The 18921-nt window shown below is 45.8% G+C and overlaps 1 protein-coding gene across 1 annotated transcript in view; it reads left to right on the top strand.

Moving 5' to 3' along the window:
- KSR1 (kinase suppressor of ras 1) overlaps positions 1-18921 on the top strand; it is a 152410-nt gene that overhangs the window by 41000 nt on the left and 92489 nt on the right. The window contains exon 2 of the mRNA XM_063146847.1: positions 15337-15477. The gene's annotated coding sequence lies outside the window, so the exon portion shown is untranslated. The remainder of the gene's footprint in view (positions 1-15336; positions 15478-18921) is intronic.

Below are 18921 nucleotides of genomic sequence, written 5' to 3'. Positions count from 1 at the left end.
AAATCTAAAATGTATTCCTTTTTTGCTGAGTTTGTAAAATATGTTTAATGTTTGCTAAGAAATCTTTTTGTTTTTGTTTTTTGGAGCTATTCAGTATTTAATTTGAGCATTTGTTGAAACATACATGTGTGTGTGTGTTGAAATATACAGCCTAAGATCCATTGTTGTGGCAGGTAGACACCAAAGTGTTGATCCACTGATGAGCCATTTTGTGGTGGTGCCCACAGCAGTTTCTCAAATCCCCAAATGTGCCCATTGGGTCCAAAAAGTTGGGGACCCCTGATCTTCTGCTTCTTTCACATGGACCACTTTTTAGGAATTTTTTGAAGGTGTCACCGTGGCCATCTTCCCCCTCCCCTCCCCTTTCTTTCTGTTTTTCCACGTTTGCGTCACTGAACTCTGCTCCCTTCTGAGAAACCAGTTTTGTAACAAACCCCAGCCGTTGCCGGCAGACAAACTGTGAAACGTTACTTAGACAACCGGGCAGGAAATGGCAAAATGAGATTGATTTGGAAGAAAGAACTGGGTGGGTGGGTTTGCACCAAACAGTCAACCATTTGAGGGCCTGGGGAGGAAAGATAAATAAATATTACCAAAAAGGGGGGAAATTCCAAAAATTTGGACTTACTTTTTTTTTTTTTTGCTTTTCATGCTCTGCGCAAACGGACAGACGCTTCACATGCAAAGCCCTTAAAGTTTACTTCTAGAGCAGGGGTGCCAATTCTCTTTCAACCTGAGGGCTGAATTCAATATCTCAGGGGCCGTACTCTGGTGGTGGTAAGGTTGGAAGGTACTAGCATTTACCGTGACTTTTCAATTTGCTCCGAGGTTACCACATTGTTCGGGTTATCCCTGGGTAAGCGTGGGAACGCAGGACACACCGCAGGCTTGACAAGCGGAATGGCTGCCGGTGCGGCAGGTTTTCCTTTCCGTCTGGCTTTTTCGTTTCCGCCTCGCTGCCGGGTTTTGAGGGAATCACATTCCAACGCTGCGGCTTAGAGACACCCCCCCAGGTGTGGCACGTTCCCGTGTGTCCTCTCAGACCTGAAGTTGGACCTGGATTCATGTAGAGAAGAAATACGTAACATTCTTGGCAAGCAGCATAATACTATTATGGGGAAGGACAACGGACGCCAAATATATTGGGTAAACTTGAAGAACTAATTTACCTGGTCTCCTAGGGCAGAAGGTAGACCTCCAGATGTTTTGGACTTCAACTCCCAGCATTCCTGACGGTTGGCCATGCTGGCAGTGGCTTCTGGGAGTTGAAGTCCAAACCATCTGGGGACTACCTTCTGCCCACCACTGTCCTAGGGCACCTTTGGATGCCTTCCTCCTATTATTATTATTATTATTATTTATTTATATAGCACCATCAATGTACATGGTGCTGTACTCCTGTTTCTTTCTTTAGCTAAATTTATATTATCAGCCATCCCCAGTCTGCTCCTTGCCAGCTGTGTTGTACTACAATTCCCACCATCCCCCAGCCAACATGATGTGTCTGGAGGCATAGCTATACTGCAGACTTCAAGCGGTTTAATGATCGTCCCCCTCTTCTCAGAGAACTGCGACAATCACGTTTCTGAAAGAGAGGGCTCAGCGTCTCCAACAGAATTCTCAGCGCCTCATGGCGCTATAGTTCCCAGAATCCTTTGCGGGAAAGCCATGACTGTTCCACTTGGAAGAAGGCTGATACGGTTATAGTGTAGAATAACGGGCCCTGATAGGACTGGGCCCACTGCCGTTCTTTTATGAGCGGAGAAGGCAGGCAGTCCAAAGACGAAAGCTGAAGTGAACCGGGTGACGCTTGCTGTTTTGTTTTATTTTTAGCCAACCTTGGGATTTCGACGCCCGCGCGTTTCTGCAGGCCGGCTGTGCTCAACCGGTCAGGGTTTAGGGAGGGAAGGAAGGACAAGCAAGGAGGAGCTTGCATGGCTGAGAGGAAGGTGGGGCACTCTGATAGCTACTCACTGTCTTCTCAAATGGCCAAAGGCGCCGCTGGAGGAAGGCATTTCCCATAAGGCAGCACTGCAGACACACACACACATGTCCTCTTTCCCACTTTCCAGCAAGTCTGTTGTGTGGAGGAGTTCACCTGCTAACCGATCCGGCTGCCTTTGCCAATGTTTCTTTGCCAGTTGGGTATCAAAGTCCGGCCAGTGCTGACCAGCCAGGCAAAAGCAGCCTTGTGGCAACCAGAGCTTAGCTGCTAAATTAAGAAATGCCAGGGATGAAGCGTGCCTGTAAAATGTTACTTTGACTTGGAAATCTTTTATTTCTCATCTCAGGGCGAGTTTGTACCTGTCTTCCCCAACATCACAACTCCCCCCACAACATACACACACACACACAAGCAGATGCTGAAGGAAAGAAATGATGGCTTTTCCCTTCTGTCCCCACTAGAAAAGAAAGTAGTGGGCTACCCATAGGGTTAGAGATCAGCAGCTGGCTACCCAAGGGCTGAATCCACCCACCCTCCTAATGATTATGATGTCATAATGCCTTTCTACAAAGCTATGGTGCGACCACATATGGAATACTGTGAATAGTTCTGGTCACAGCAGCTCCTAAAGCATATTGTCGGACCAGAGAAGTTGCTCAAAAGGACACAACCAAAATGAGCAGGGGGCAGTGGAACAACTCCCCTGTGAGGAAAGGACATGTTTGGGGCAAGTCCTTGATGAAGGTGTATAAAAGGGTTCTTTTGTGTGGGGCGCAGATAGGGAGACAGTTTTCTCCCTCTTGAGTATTGGGAGATTTAGGACGCGCAAAAGGAAGGACTTCTTTATACAGTGAAGAGTTAAAGGGCTTTGCCTATATTCTGTATCTACTCATTGCAGCCACCTCGTATTATTCCCTGCAAAGCTGCACATTTTCGATGTCTCGTTTTACCGCGAGTTTTTACTTTGCTCCAACGTCACCGCGGTTGTTTGTGCAGGTGTCAGTGGTGGCTTCGGTTCGGATTAAGAGAGTGGGCGTAGGTAGGGGGCGGATCCCAGTGCACGGTAGGTGTGCAAATACAGGGCAGAGAGCAGGCTCCAGGTGAATGTTTAGTAATGGACATTAAAGTCTCATTCTGGAATGAAAGTAAGAACCGTTATTACGTATAACACACAAATTCAGTGCACCGTAGGTGCGCAGATACAGGCTTTCAAAGCTACAGTGTTGCCAGAAAAAAAAATGATTTCGGAGGTTTTCAGTCACTCAATGTTTGCTGTGCATTGCCGCCATGGAAAAATGGCACTGCGCATTTTCCTGGCTGGATAGGCCCTGCTCACTCGTGCCATGTAACCCTATCATTGCTGCTTTGCAGCAGCAGTGCTGCGGGGTTTGGGAGGAATCAGTAGAAAATGAGGCGCTATATAGACGGAATTTGCTTCCGCAAGTTGCAATGATAAGTGCCTATTTAGATAGTTTTAAAAGGGGATTAGAGCAGAGGTTCCCAATTGGTGGTCCACGGACCCCAGGGGGTCCACCTAACCCACCCAGGGGGTCTGTGACACCATTCACATATTAGTTCTGCAAGGTCCCCATTTTAATAAAAGAAAATACGCTGTCTCCCACGCTCCATTTGCTTTGACAGTGATGTCATGCGCGAAAGCACCTGCGTGATTTAGCAACTAGCTTCAGAGATTACTTCCCTGCACCTAATCCTGAAAACTCATGGAGAAGGAATCCTTTTGAATGTGGTGATGTACAACTAACAACTCTCTCTGCGGAAGAGCGAGAAGCACTTGTTGACGTGACTTGTGCTGGTTCATTGAAATCATTTTTCAAAGAATATAGACTGGACCAATTCTGGGTGAAGGTTTTTCCTGATTATAAGAAGTTAGGTGAAAAAGCTTTGAAACATCTAGTTCCCTTTTGTTCCACATATCTTTGCGAACAAACGTTTTCAACATTTTGTTGTATGAAGAACAAGCGTAGAAATTGGCTTGAAGTTGATCCAGATTTGAGATTAGAAGTAGGAAATATTGAACCGGATGTGGAAGGGATTGTTTGGGTCAAAAAGAGGCATGATTTCTCCCATCACATTTAGATTTAGTAGCTGCTCAACAGGTCACAATTTGTCCATTTGTAAACTAGACGTTAGTAAAATTAAATTCGTCTTTATATTCCTAACTAAATCATTGTCATTTTTGCGTGGTAATATCACAAATATCACAAATTTTATGGTCTGTTTCTTAGTATACCTAAAATCCTTTGCTTATTAGGGGGTACCCCTTGTTTTCTCCAAAAAATTGCTTCGCACAGGTACCATAGAGATAACAATTTTTTCAAAAGTAGGTGGTCCATGGCTTGCAATTGAAAAAGAAGGGGTCTGCAGTACTTAACTCATTGCGAACCACTGGATTAGAGAAATTCATGGATTAGACAAATTTACCCGTGGACCTCCCTATCCCATCCTAAGCCCCACTAGATGTCTTCCCATGGGGGTTATTATTGGTTATTGTTTTCTAGCTACCCTATTTCAGGTCACCAGTAGATTCAAAACCCTGTTCCTCAGTCCTTTCTCTTATTGAGCTTCATAAGTATTGAGTACATTTCAGGAAGGGCATGATCCCAGCTTTGATTTAGCAACAAGGCTGAATTTCTCTGTAACGATGAGGACTAGAAACCTCATCTCTCTCTCTTATAAAATAAGGTAGGGTGTGAAAGGAGGAGCTTGGTGTGACTGGGAGATAAGTTTCAGAATCGCCAGACGAAAACAAGCAAACTGACAAATCCATTTCACACACAACGTATCATTAAAGGTACAAATTGTTTTAAAGCTAGCTGAGATCAGATGTGGGCAGATTGCAGACTTGTGAGATTTACTTTGGGCATTATTTTTTTTACTAAAAGACAAGTGGGGAACGTGTTTTCAAGGTAAAGACTGCATTTGCCTGGGAGTGGGGCCAGATCGCACAGTGGGTAAGGCCACCTTCTCTCTCTCTCTCTCTCTCTCTCTCACACACACACACACACACACACACACACACACACACCCTTCTGGTACTCCCTTTTCTTTCTCTCTTCCTTTCTCAGTGGTTTGTGTTTAAAGTGATCAGCCTTAGGTATATCAATATGTACATTAGGCATAGAACCTCCATAGTTAGAGGCGGTGTACCTTTGTTTGTTAGGACTGTACAGCAGATGCATGCTTTTATACCGAGAACTGGTGTAGTATGAGCTATGAATGAGGAAGTGCCTGGTGTGAATCTCACCTCTACCATGGGCTTGTTACGCCACTCTGTCTCAGCCTCAGTTCTGCCTCCCCCGTCTCTAGTATGGGGGATAATGATACTGGCTTACCTTACAGGGATGTTGTAAGGTTGATGATTAGATCATGCATGCAGAGTGCTTTGAATACTTGAAAGGGCGATATGAATGTTAAGTATTGTTATCTCACTTTCCTTGCAGAAGACGCTGGGCAAGGTAGGCTCCTTCATCGGTCCAGCAAGTTGATATTTGGCTTAAAAGAAATGGAAGCCAAATATCTGGAATATCTAAGTCATATACTAGAGGCAACATTTGCTATGGACTCTGCACTCTTGAAACACCAATCAGTGGCTCCCCACCTTCAGTAAATACCAAGGATATTGGACGGAATATAACGAAGAGTTTGGCATCTAAAGACGAACACATTTGTTGTAGCGTAGGTCTTTGCTGACCTGAGCTGACTTCATATATGGCTTTATTGATTAGATCATTCTAAAACGGCCCCCATGCAGATGCTAGGGCAGTGATTAAAATCACAGAAAGTATCCCCCACGTCCACACACACACAGCTGTAGGGAAGACAAAAAGGTCAAGAGTGAACCCCAAAAGCATGAAATGCAAGAGATATAGGCCAGTTTGAGGTCTCCACCCTCACCCCCACTTTGCATGAGCAGGTAAACCTAACGGGAAATGGATAGCTTATCATGATATCTGAACCCGGGATCCTGGTTTGTGGCTTCCAAACAAACTAGCATTTGTAAGCCAACAAGCCAAGTTTTAATGTTGGCTTAGGAATTCTGGCTTGTCTGGGAGTAACAAACCAGGATCCTGAGTTTAGATGACATGATAATGCTCATTTCTCACTTCTTTTACCCACTTGTGTGAAGGGAAAAATGAATGGGTTGTGTGCACGCTACTCATTCAGAGTAAGCCAGACGTAGCTAGGCTTATTGTTACATTTGAGTGTGATCATATTCTGTGCTCTATTCTATGCAAAGCTCAAATTTTGTGTGTGTGTGTGTGTGATAAGATGAACCACAGCTATCCCCCTGGAAGATGAGCACAATGACCGCTTAAAATAGTAGTAATTGGTGATTAACACAGTCTACCACATTTAACACCTTTAATGGGAGAAAGAACCTTGCTCTCATTTGAGCCCTGAATTGACATAATCAAATTTACTGATAGAAGATTCAAGTTTAGCATTCTCATGCTGTGCTCTCCCTTTTGAAGTTCTTTTGTTGAAAAGAAAGTGACTTTTAGGGGTCAGATGTCTGCTCAGTCTTATTCTTTTGTATAGAGCTGGAGTGGTTGTACATACTGGACAAAACCAAAGGGTATTGTTGGCATATAATGGTGTATATCGCGCTTTGGAAGATCTGAAGTCCAAATTTAAGGTGTTACCCTCCCTCCCCTGTCGTGGAAAGAAAAATCCTTGTCGTGTGTCTATTGCCTCCCGCTACCCCACCTGCTCCTTCCACGTTGCCTGCAAGGTCACTGATCGCAAGATTGAGAAAGCAATAAAATGATAACAGGTTTCAGCTGAAAGTGGTTTTTGCTGGAGCTTGGAAATGGGAAAGTTGAAAATCCTGTCTCGCTGGAAGCTCGCCAATGCCAGGTGCACAACGGCATCATAGCTTGGAGCAAACTCCTGCAGACCACAACTGATGGTTAAGAGCTGTTTGCAGGAAGTCATGTTGATTTACCTGTGAGTGTTTGTGTATCTCAGTAGCTGCATGTTTAGTGGTGGTGAGAGCACGTCTGCCTTGCTCATGTACTCTGGTGGACACAGCTTGAGACCTGTGTTCAAATTCCACCCAGAGTCAGCTCCAGCTTTGGGGTGGGGGTGGGCAAAGTGCCCTCTATGGGGGGGGCTCTTATGTCAATGGGGTCCCCTCAGGCATCTCTGGCTGTGGTAGCAGCACCCCACCGTTGCCTGAAAGCTGCCAATTTAACTCCTCACAATTTCCTAGAGCGCCTGACATACTCTGGTTTGCAGCACCAGCTGCCCAGCGTGGAAAGCTCAAGGCAGGTGTCAACTTTGGTGGGCCCTGCTAGGGCCTTGGCTGGCTGCCCTAGCCTGCCTGGTGCTGGCGCTGGGTCTGGTTTTGTCTCTGCATTTAGGGCCACTATCATCCCCGCCTCCGAAAAAAAGCGGAAGGATTTTTTCTTCTTCGGTTTTGGGTTCTTGAAAGTCTTCCCAAAACAGGCACTGTAAGGCAATCGACTTTCCTTACACAGTTTGTGCGCAGAAAAGGTGATCGAAAGGATCCCAGGGTTGGAACACTTCCCCTATAAAAGCATGTGGGTTTGTTTAGGATATAAAGAAAGAAAGAAAGAAATTGGCAAAAGCTGGGTGAGGGATGATGGGAGGTTTACAAACTGATGTCATGCAAGCTGCATTTCACGGATTACCAGTTGTCTTACATTCCAATGTCCGCTCGCTGACGGAATCGGATTTTTGCCAATTTCCCGAATTTGTGCAAATTTGCTCTTGTCAAAATGTGCAAATTTCCCCCACCCCCAATGCACAAATTCTCCCCAAAATGCACAATCTAATGCTGCAGCCAATGAGGGAAATGCAGACTTTCGACCGGTGTTTTTCTATTTTACAAATTTCTCGGCGATTAAATTTCTGTACAATTCCGGAAAGTAAAGAAATCTCATCTGCCAAAGTCCGCGGAACCCGTGCGGCTCGGGACAAGCTGGTCTGCTGTGGAAATGGCAATTCTGATTCATAGAAATACAAGCTGATTTGATTCCACTGTGGATTTTTCTGACGTCCCTTGTGCCAGGTGTCAGGCTTAGCTAACGTTTAAAATGAGGAATGAGATCAGGGTTGGGGAAACTGCGGCCGGCCAGATGTTGCCGGACTCCAACTCCCATCAGCCCCAGCCAGCAGTCCCAACAGCAACTGGATGCCCACAGTTCACCCACCCTGGAATTAGACAAGTGGCAGAGGAGTGATCTAGCAACTCACAACTTGCAGAACCGCATCATAGGTTGGAACAAACAAAGAAATACCATTTTATTCCTCTAGACACGATGGTGCAGTGATTTTAAGTGAATTTAAAATGCAAACCTGCACATGGTCAGAGTACCCCTCTCTCTTTCTTTCATCAGAGTTGCCATCCATTCTAACATATCAGGAATGTAGACGCTATTGTAAATCAACTGGAGGTTTATTTTATTTATTTATTTATCATACTTATACCCCGCTCCTCTGCCAAAAAAGGCTCTCAGAGCGGCTTACATTTAGCAAAAAAGACAGTGGTGTGTGTGTGTGTGTGTGTGTGTGAAAAGAAGTGTTAGCTGTGTGCTTCACAATTAAGGAATAAATATGGCTGTTTAAAATGCCTACCGCCCACCATAATGCCATCAAGGCCAGGGTCTAAAGTTACATAGCAATGCCCCGGTGTAGCTCAGTGGTGGAGTCCCTGCTTGGCATGCAGAAGGCCCCAGGTTCAATGCCCGGCCTCTCCAAGTAGGGCTGGGAAAATATCCTGCCTGCAACCCCGGTGAGCTGCTGCCAGCCAGTGTTGATAATACTGAGCTAGATGGACCGAGGCTCTGTCTCAAGATAAGTCAGCTTTCGGTATTCCTATGACTAGTGTTAGCCATGGTGCCTAATTAGAACTTCCAGGTTTAAAGGCAGGCTACCTCTGAAGACCAAAGGTTGCCTCTGAGATGCCTAGAAGCAGGGCATGGTGGCACCTAGATGGCCACTCTTGGAACAGGAAGCAGGACGCCTCCTCCCATATGTACCTGCCCGGACTTTAAGATCATCTACAGGGGCCCTTCTCCGTGAGCCCCTGCCAAAGGAAGTGAGGCAGGTGGCTACTAGGAGGAGAGCCTTCTCCACTATGGCACCCCGGTTGTGCAATGATCTCCCCAGAGAGGTCTGCCTGGTGCCTACACTGTACTGCTTTCATCGCCAGCTGAAGACCTTTTTATTCTCTCAGTATTTTAACACTTAATTTTAACTTAAATTGAAATTGTACTGTTCTAACTCTGTATTTTAATCTTATATCAATTTTGCTGCGTGGTTTTTATCCCGGTTGTGGTTTTTATACTGTATTTTGTAATTGTGCTTTTAACCTGTTGGTGGTTTTATTATGGTTTTAACTTTTGTGAACCGCCCAGAGAGCTTCGGCTATTGGGTGGTATAAAAATGTAATAAATAAATAAATAAATAAATAAATAAATAAACAAACTTGATAGCCCTTTTGTCTGATTTCACAGGGACTCTTGGATATGTGTGTGTGTATGTGTGTGTGTGTGTTTCCCCACCCCCACCCCCCAGCACTTGATTGCAGTTTTCCTAACATTTTATGAAGCCACACAGCACTGGTGTTAGAAGACACCTTCGGTGTGCATTGCTTTCACTCTGTTGCCTTTTTTCTTTTTTCATGTTCTTTCTGCTACTGACTTTTTTTCTGCTTTCAGTTGCATTGTTCACCCTACCCAGCCTTTTTTTTAAAAAATATATTTTAAAGCTTCTTAAAAATTCCAGCAAGCTGTTCTAAGACCTGAGAAAGTAACTGCGTGGGAAGTGAGAAAACCTCAGTTGCCCCAGAAAGCAGCTGGTTTAGTCAGCTTTTACTTCTTGTGCAAAACGCAGCTGCTCTTTTCTCGAAAAGTATCGTTCAGGAGTTGCCTTGCTCAAATGCAGCGCTCTTCTTCTCTCGTGCACGGGGCTGAGAGAAAAGGGGAAAGGCGGCGAAAGCAGAAGGGAGCCTTGTAGGGGCAGCTGAGGTTTGTATATATCTGTCACTTGAGGCTCAGGTGGCCTCGGTGGAATAGAGTGCCTTCTACCAACTTTGGTGGCCCAGCTACGCCCCTATCTGGACAGGGATAACCTAGCTTCAGTCGCCCATACTCTGGTAACCTCCAAATTAGATTGCTGCAATGCCCTCTACATAGGCCCCTTCCAACTCTGCTATTCTATGATTCTAAGATCAATATATCAATATACTAGCTGATATACCTGGTGTTACCCAGGTCCCTGAATAATGTGAATATGTGAAAGCTAACAACGATCTCTGTAGTCCACTCCACTCCCCAACTGAGAGCATTTTGAAATGAAAAGGAGCAACTGACAATTCAGCTTGAATTCAGAGCATTGTTGGGTAGGCCTGATTGTGACCTCAGAGATTCATACATGTCTTTACTTTAAAGGGATATACCACTTTTTCCTCTGCAGTTTACCAACATGAAGTAAAAATTACAGCAATAGATGATTTCTGATTTTGCCTGGCTTGTGGACAGCAGGAAAAACTTCCTGACTGTTAGAGCAGTACGACAATGGAACCAGTGACCTAGGGAGGTTGTGGGCTCTCCCACCCTCGAGGAGAGGCAGCTGGACAGCCGTCTGTCAGGGATGCTTTAAGGTGGAGTCCTGCATTGAGCAGGGGGTTGGACTTGATGGCCTTGTAGGCCCCTTCCAACTCTGCTATTCTATGATTCTATGTCAGCTGTCTTTGTCTGGCGTAGAATGTTATTGAAATTGTTTTGCAGTTTAAATTTTGTATGTTAAGAACTTTATGCTGTGTTTTTTTATTATCTAGCATTTTATGGTTTGTAGCTTTTGTGAGCTGCCCAGAGAGTTTCAGCTATTGGGTGATATAGAAATTGATGATGACAATGACGATGACGACAACAGCAACAACACCCTTCCTTTTTAAGCAGAAGGTCCCGGGTTCAATCCTGGCACCTCCGGTTAGCACACGGTTGTTAAACTTCGACCCACCAATCATTTGGTGCATGTTCCCCCCCCCCTCCGGTTCTAAAATGTTGAAATGCCTCTCCTGAGGCCGTCTTACTGGCAGTAAAAGCTTTCTGTTAAAATATCCTAGTATTTTCACCCTGTCCCACCACTGGAACGGGGTCCCCAAAAGCTTCTCCGAAATTGAATTTTGGCTGAAAGAGGTTTGGCACCTGTGAGTTAAAAGGATCAGGATAGCAGGTGATGGGAAAATGCTCTTCACACTGTGAGGCCCAGGACAGTTGCTGTCAGTCAGAGAAGAAATTATTGGGCTAGATAAACAAACAATCTGACCGGCTAGAAGGTTGCTTCAGTTAGGTTAACCTGTTGCTTTGTAGTGTCTGGAAGCATGCACGGTTGTCCCTGTTATCCATCACACCTTCACCCTTGTCTCTGAGCTTACGTCTGGTTGGCCAGTATAGAAAAGGAGAAGCAGGACTCCATGGGGAGCAACTCACAGTTGCTTCTCTCCCAGGCCGAAGCCCCTTTTCGCTCCGCTCTGAGAACACCGACAGAGATCAGCTTAGCCAGATTTTGATATCCTGTCGGCTGAATTATTATTACTATTATTATTATTATTATTTATAATAATAATATTATTATTTATTTATATAGCACCATCAGTGTACATGGTGCTGTACAGAGTAAAACAATAAAATAGCAAAACCCTGCCGCATAGGCTAACATTCTAATCGAATCATAATAAAACAATATGAAGGGGAAGAGAATGCACCAAACAGGCACAGGGTAGAGTAAAACTAACAGTATAAAAGTCAGATCAAAATCAAGTTCTAAAAGCTTTAGAAAAAAGAAAAGTTTTCAGCTGAGCTGTGAATTGGCCCAAACCCTTCCAGGCTACTTCTGACCAATTCTTAGCTACGAACTACAGAGCCCAGGGCAGAGCCAAGACGATTCCCTGACAGGAAGGCTGGTCTGAGCGAGGCCTGCCCAAAATGCTTTGCGTGTATTCTTGCAAGGCGTCGTTTTTGGATCGTAAAAAAATCCAGTTAGCTACATCTCAGAGCAATTCCAGTCTTTGGTTTACAAGCCTTTTTGGAGCTTGCGTTTTGCCCTCTGGAGATGGGCGACGTGGAAGTCGTGGAAAAAATATCCCCACTTCCAGTCCCCTGGAGCTTTGGTTGCTGCAATGCAAACCATAAAATGTGACCCTGAACTGACATTAGTAACAGTTTGGAAGTTGCATCTCTCTCTCTCTCTCTCCCGTATTTCTTCGATTGTAAGACGCCATCGATTTGTAAGACGCACATTAATTTCAGTACCACCAACAGAAAAAAAAACACCTAAGACACACCCGCGATTCTAAGACGCACCCCATTTTTAGAGATGTTTATATGGGGGGAAAAGTGCGTCTTAGAATCGAAGAATGTTGTTTTTGTCTCTTTGCTTGTTTACCGACGTTTTGTACCCCGCTTTAAAAGGGTTTTAAATGAAAGAATCGAAATGCAATGATACAATTTAAGATCAATGCCAAGCATCTTCTGAACAGTAGCATAAAACAAGTACAACACGAGCAGAAGGCCTCCGGATCAATCTCCCAGTATCCCCCAGTTAAAAAAGAGCATCAGCTAGCAGGTGATGGGAAAGAGCTCTCTGCCTGTGATGCTGGACAGCGGCTCCCATTCAGAGCAGGTAATACGGAACTAAATGGACTAGAGGATTGGCTGTACGCTCTATATATTCTTTCGTAGCTGCGCAGTTGCGCCCAATTGTTTATATCAGCGGTCCCCAACCTTTTTGGCACCAGGGACCAGTTTCATGGAAGATAATTTTTCCACGGACTGGGGGGCGGGGGTTGAGGGGATGGTTTTGGGAAGCCCCCCCACTCCAGCGTCCTGGCTTCGCTTCGGCTGGGTGGGCGCCCAGCTGAAGCGAAGACAGGACGCTGGGGCGGGTGGGCGGCTTTGGAACGGCGCGCCCGAAATTCACTCTCCCAGAGCGGCTTCCGGCTGGGTGCACCGTTCCGAAGCCGCCCCCCCTCCAGCGTCCTGGCTTCGCTTCGGCTGGGTAGGCAAGATGTCGCCCCGCACCCAGGTACGCTGGGGTGGGTGGGTGAAAGCAGCTCACCTGCGCGGCCCAGTTCCTAACAGGCCATGGACTGGTACCGGTCCATGGCCCGGGGATTGGGGACCCCTGGTCTGTATGATGCAGCTGGCAACTTGCCAGCTGGCATTGTGTTATTCGCCACAAAACTTCGCTTTTTCGATACGTTGTTTTATCGCCACTTTCTACATTGCTCTGATGTCGTCACAGTTGTTTGTTCATCTGTCAGCGGTGGCTTCAGTTTGGATTAAGAGAGTGGGTGTATAGGGCCGGATCCCAGTGCAGGATAGGCGCGGGAATGCGGGGCACGGGGCGCGCTTGATGAGCCTAGTCATGGCCGCCATTGCAGTTTTAAAGTCTGGCGAAGGAAAGTAAGGACAGTTATGATGTATCACGCGTAAATTCACGGATGCACAGCTACAGGCTTTCAAAGCTACAGTGTTGTGCAGAGTTGCCCGAAGAAGAAGAAAAAGGTTTTCACAGTTTTCAGTCCCTTGATATTTGCCGCCCATTTACTTCGTCTGGCAACTGCGCTGTGATTTTTCCTGGCTGGATAGCCTGCGTTGACTCCTGCCATGTAACCCTACTGCTGCTGCGGGGTTTTCGGGAAATCAGTAGGCAAAGTGATGTCCTATAGATGCTTCCTTCTCTCCATTTTATCCTCACAACAACAACCCTGTGAGGTGGTTCAGGCTGAGAGTCTGTGACTGGCCCAAAGTCACATGATGGGCTTCCATGGCCGAGTGGGGTCTAGAACCTGGATCTCTTAACTCCCAGTCCAACACACACCACACTGGCTCTCCAAATGTTGTGTTGTAGTCCAGCCTGACCTACCTCACAGGGTTGTTGTTGCGAGGATGAAATAGAGAGGAGGAGGATTATGTACGCTACGTTTGAGTTCCTTGGAGGAAAAAAGGCAGGATGTAAATGTAATAAATAAATAACTCCCAACATCCATGCTGCCTGGAGCTGATAGGAATTGAAGTCCAACGACACTAAGTTGGGGGAATATTGATCTGGAGACCTTATCAGATTGGCCTACATTTTATTTTGTTTTATTTTTGGTTGATTTTAGTGTGGAAAGGGAGGGAGGCACTGATTCAGCAAGCAAAAAGCAGGGAAACCCCGCAGGTGCACGAGAAGTCGTTCAGGTTATGGACACCCATTGTGTTTTTCAAGTCTTCCTTTCGGGCAATTAAAACCGTTTCCTAAAAGGAAATGCTTGAGATTGCTCTACGCTTGTTTTGCCGCAACCGCTGGTTGGACAACACTGTGGAAACTTTATGCATAATGGCAGAGAGAAGTCCCTGGCTCAAATCTCACTGCACACATGAACTCACCAGGTACATAGCGAGTTCCTCTGAGCAGCTAGTTCATGGGTGTCTCTGCATTAAGCGAAAAACTTGCATACTTACCATGGCTTTTTTTTTTTGTTCTTTGCGGTATTAGGATGGACTTCTTTATACAGCTGATACATGGTTTAAATCAAGGGGGCGCCTCCCTCCCTCCTTGGCATGTGTGCAAAAGGGGGGAGGAAGTCTTGTTTTCGTTGCTTAACTTGTGCTATACCGTTTTCTCGCAGCTCCCAGGAAAGACTTACTTCTGAGTAGATGTAAGATTATGCTGTAAGCCTGCAACTCTAGGCTCACTTACTGCGCGGCCCACATTGTGGGTTAGTACAATGGGACTTAGTACTGAGTAGACATAAGATTGCACTGTAAGTCTGTAATCCCTGGCACATTTGGGAGTAAGCCCCATTGAACTTAAAGGGGTGCATTTGGTGGTGGTGAGGGGTATCAGAACTGACTCCCTTTGTTGCAGGGAGGCAATTTGCCCTCTTCACCCTCCAATCACAGACATGGATGGTCCTTTCTCAGCAAGTTTATAGTGCAACGCCACCTTTACGGACTCCCGATTTTTCGCCATTAAGGATTTATTCCAGCTCATCTCTGATCTTTTTGAAAACGGGATAAACGGGGGAAAGGCCGGGAGACATCCTGTCTGTTGACGCTATCATGTAATCGTCCTGCAAACTTCCATGAGTGGCCCCTCACAAGCATGCTATAAATCGCTCGTTTAGAAAAGCCCCGTGGGTTAATTACATGGCTCCCATAGGCACATGGTTTGGCGTGTCGTGCAGACCCAGGCAGCAGGGATTGTTTGAGGATTAAACAATCTTCAACCCTAAAACAAGCCATGGGTAAATTAACCCACAGTGGGCTGTCGTGTTGTGCGAACCAAGTCAATATATTTTTGCTTGGAAAATTCGTTTCTCCATTTGAATCCTCTTCTGTCTCCCTCGGCAGGTAAAACTCGTCCGTTATATTGGCATCCAGCTGCAGTGCAAGTTGAGCGTCCCCCCAAACGAAAGGACAGCTGAGCTGAACAGCTACCCAAAGTTCAGCGACTGGCTGTATCTTGTCAACGTGAGGAAAGACGTCGTCCAGGTAAGGTCCTCAGGGTGTGTGCCAACGTGCGAATCAGTTTGAAAGGTTGACCCTGGATTCTAGAAAGTCAGAGAAAAAATATCTCCCTTTCCACCTTCTCCACACATCATGCATAATTTTATAAACATCTATCAAGACCCGCAGTTAGTCACTGATTTTCCTAAACCAGACGTTCCCAGCCTGGACTTCAACTCCCATCATTCTTGTCCATTGGCCATGCTGGCTGGGGTTGATGGGAGTTGAAGTCTAGCAACTTATGGAGGGTACCAGCCTGGAGAAAGCTGTCCTAAACAAAAAAAAAAACCCAGACATTGGGCCTGTTCACACAACACACTAATCCATACTCAGTGGTTGAGTGTAGGCTGTTATTAAACTGTGGGTTGTTTGTGGAACTGTGGGTTAGTGTGTTGTCTGAACCCAGGACATTTTCCGCACGGTGGCTTGTTAATCACCCTGAATAATCCCACAACAAACCATGGGTTCCCAAGGTGGCTTGTTCGAGAAAAATAAGCCTCACTGCATGGTCAACAAGCCATCCTGTAGAAAATGTCCTGGGTTCATACAACACGCTAACCCACAATTCAACAAACAATCCATGGTTCAACAACAAGCCACACTTCACCACTGAGTGTGGGTTAGTGTGTTGTTTTGGTTGTCTTCTTCTGCACATTCTTATTTTTTTTTTCTGTGACGCGGCAACGAGATTGTGACTTCAGTGCTCCTTTTGTAAGCTCCAGAACATGTTTCTTAATGCGTGCTCTCGTGTCTTTTTGATTTGGCTCTGTAGAAGGAACTTTGTTCATGTAGCTATCATTTCAGGAGTCAGATCTAAGGTATTGTGTCTCTCTTTCACTCTCAACTCAAAGCTCCTTCAAAATTCCACCTGGGGTGGGTGGGATTTTTGCATGCAAATTTTCTGACTTTGCACGGAACTCGGCAGAACCCTGCCGTTATTTTTCCTCCCCTTCATGGTTTGCATAGTTCACTGGGGCTCACTGCAAAACCAAACAGGGAAATTTGCTTCGATTTATAGCCGCCTTATCTTGAAACTCCAGCGGCGATGATGTCACTTCCTTATCTCACGGAACCTCGAAACACGTCTGCCGCGTTTTTCATTTCATTTCTTGCAATAAGATCCCCAGAGAGCTTTGGCAAGGCCACCCAGGGCGTAAACAGGAATTTCATGTGTAATATGTGAGCGTGTTAGGCCTCAGGTCTGTATGGCAGTCAGGCCTCGGATCCTGAAAGGCCGCCCACCCCAACTCCAGTTGTCTGGGAGATACAGAGTACCCGGAGGAAAAGGAACTAACATTTGCAGAGACTCAGAACGCTTTACTGTTACTTTTGAAGTTGAGCCCCGGCAGGGTAAATTGCTTCTGGGCCTCGAATTAAGCCCTGCATCACGATTTGGAGTGATGGTTAAATGAGCTGTGAGGTTAATTGAGTGAATGCAGTTAATGTGCGTTCGTTGTTCTGTAAAATAGCAGCGGTGGAGAAGTCTAAGCAACTTTGGGTCTAGGGGTGTGGGGGGGGGAGAGGAGGGGAACCCGGTGATGCTGAAAGGGATGGCCAGGCTGGATTGTCACATTTTCAAGAAAGCGAAAGCAGACGTTGCCATGCTGTGGGGGGAACCCACCTGAGGGAGGTGGATGTGAAATGCATGGGAGAGGAACCTTCCTGCTGCTCCAGCCGAGACCTGGGCGCACAGCTGGATTAAGACATCCTGAGGCCCTAACCCATGTCAAGATTCAGAGAGGGAAAAAAACTATTACATTATAACAGAAGTGGTACCACCCAGCATTACGGGATGCTTGTAGTTGAACTGTGTTAGATAGCCTTCTCTGTGCTTGCAAACACTAATTAAGTTAGTTGATTTAGCCTGGAGAAGAGAAGATTGAGGGGAGACATGATAGCACTCTTCAAATACTTGAAAGGTTGTCACACAGAGGAGGGCCAGGATCTCTTCTCGATCCTCCCAGAGTGCAGGACACGGAATAACGGGCTCAAGTTAAAGGAAGCCAGATTCCGGCTGGACATCAGGAAAAACTTCCTGACTGTTAGAGCAGTATGGAATCAGTTGCCTGGTGAGGTTGTGGCCTCTCCCACACTAGAGGCAGCTGGACAACCATCTGTCAGGGATGCTTTAGGGTGGATTCCTGCATTGAGCAGGGGGTTGGACTCGATGGCCTTGTAGGCCCCTTCCAACTCTGCTATTCTATGATTCTATGATTCGAGCTTCTTCTAAACTGGCTCTAGTCTGCACTTATTGCCTCCAATACTAAATGCTGTGTTGCCGCACTCTCTCTATATAAGGCAACTCTACTGTAAGTCACCCCAGACTTTCCAACATCTTTAAGCCAAAGCAATTTCAATTATAATACATCTTAGTTACCTCCAAAGTATTTAGAGGCCCGTCATAATATGAGGCCCTAAGCCATGGCTTACTTGGCTTGTTCTGAAATCCAGTACTGCCTGGATGAATGGAATGGCCCATAGGAGGGTGCCCAAACCGTTGCGTGCCAGATTTGTGGAGGTGAATGCATCTCCCCCCCCCCCAAGTGTGATTATTATGTTTGGGTTCTTTTATTTTAAAGTAGGGGAGCATTCAAAAACAGTATTCTCCCACCTACAATAAGCCTGCCTTTCAAACCGAATCAAACCATACAAGATTTGCAGGCAGCTGTTTGCATTTAGCTCTCGCTCCTAAGGCATACTATTAGTTAGTCATCGTGTGCATTTTTTTTTTAAAAAAAGAGAGATAATTTTGGGGGCGTTTTGTGGCTCTTCTTGCAGGTGAGCCAAAGACAGTGCCTTCAAAGCATGCTGGAACTTGAACGAAATTCTCTGGCGCTTGGTGGCTTCTTGCTTGTCTTTTCTTGTTTTTCTTTTAATGCCTGTCGCGTGCCTCGTTTTTATTTTAGGAAGCGTGGCAATGATTTATGTTGGCCGCCGTGTGCCAACCTTTACCAAGCTCTGTGCTTTTGCTGGGACGAGATTTGGCTGGTTTGCAGCATTTTGATGATGACTTGTTGGCCTGTAAAAACAGCGCATCAGCAAAGTGTGTCAGATGTTATCTTCATCCTTCTACACCTCCCCGCCCCTCCACCTTTCACTGGGGGGGAAAAAACTTGCTTAGCAGTGTTTTTTCCTGAACTACCATGACTTAGTCTTTGGGTTATATTTTGCATTTATCATGCAAGAGCAGCAAAACTGGCCGCTGGACACAGAATTCAGCTTCTTGTGAATTTCTGCTTTGGTTTTTCTAAAAATTACAGGCACAAACGCACAGAAAAAGTTTCCTTAAGCCTGTAAAAATAGCTTGTAGGAAATGCTGGGTGAAGCCTTAGAAACTGGGAGGCAGGTTTTAGTTTAACACTGGTTTTGTGGTCTGTCTGTCTCTCTTTCTCTCTTTAATTCTTTATAGATTCCAACGGGCTATGTAGT

This window comes from Elgaria multicarinata, chromosome 22, assembly GCF_023053635.1.
Source record: "Elgaria multicarinata webbii isolate HBS135686 ecotype San Diego chromosome 22, rElgMul1.1.pri, whole genome shotgun sequence".
Lineage (NCBI taxonomy): Eukaryota > Metazoa > Chordata > Lepidosauria > Squamata > Anguidae > Elgaria > Elgaria multicarinata.
This window is presented reverse-complemented; position numbering and strand designations above follow the sequence as displayed.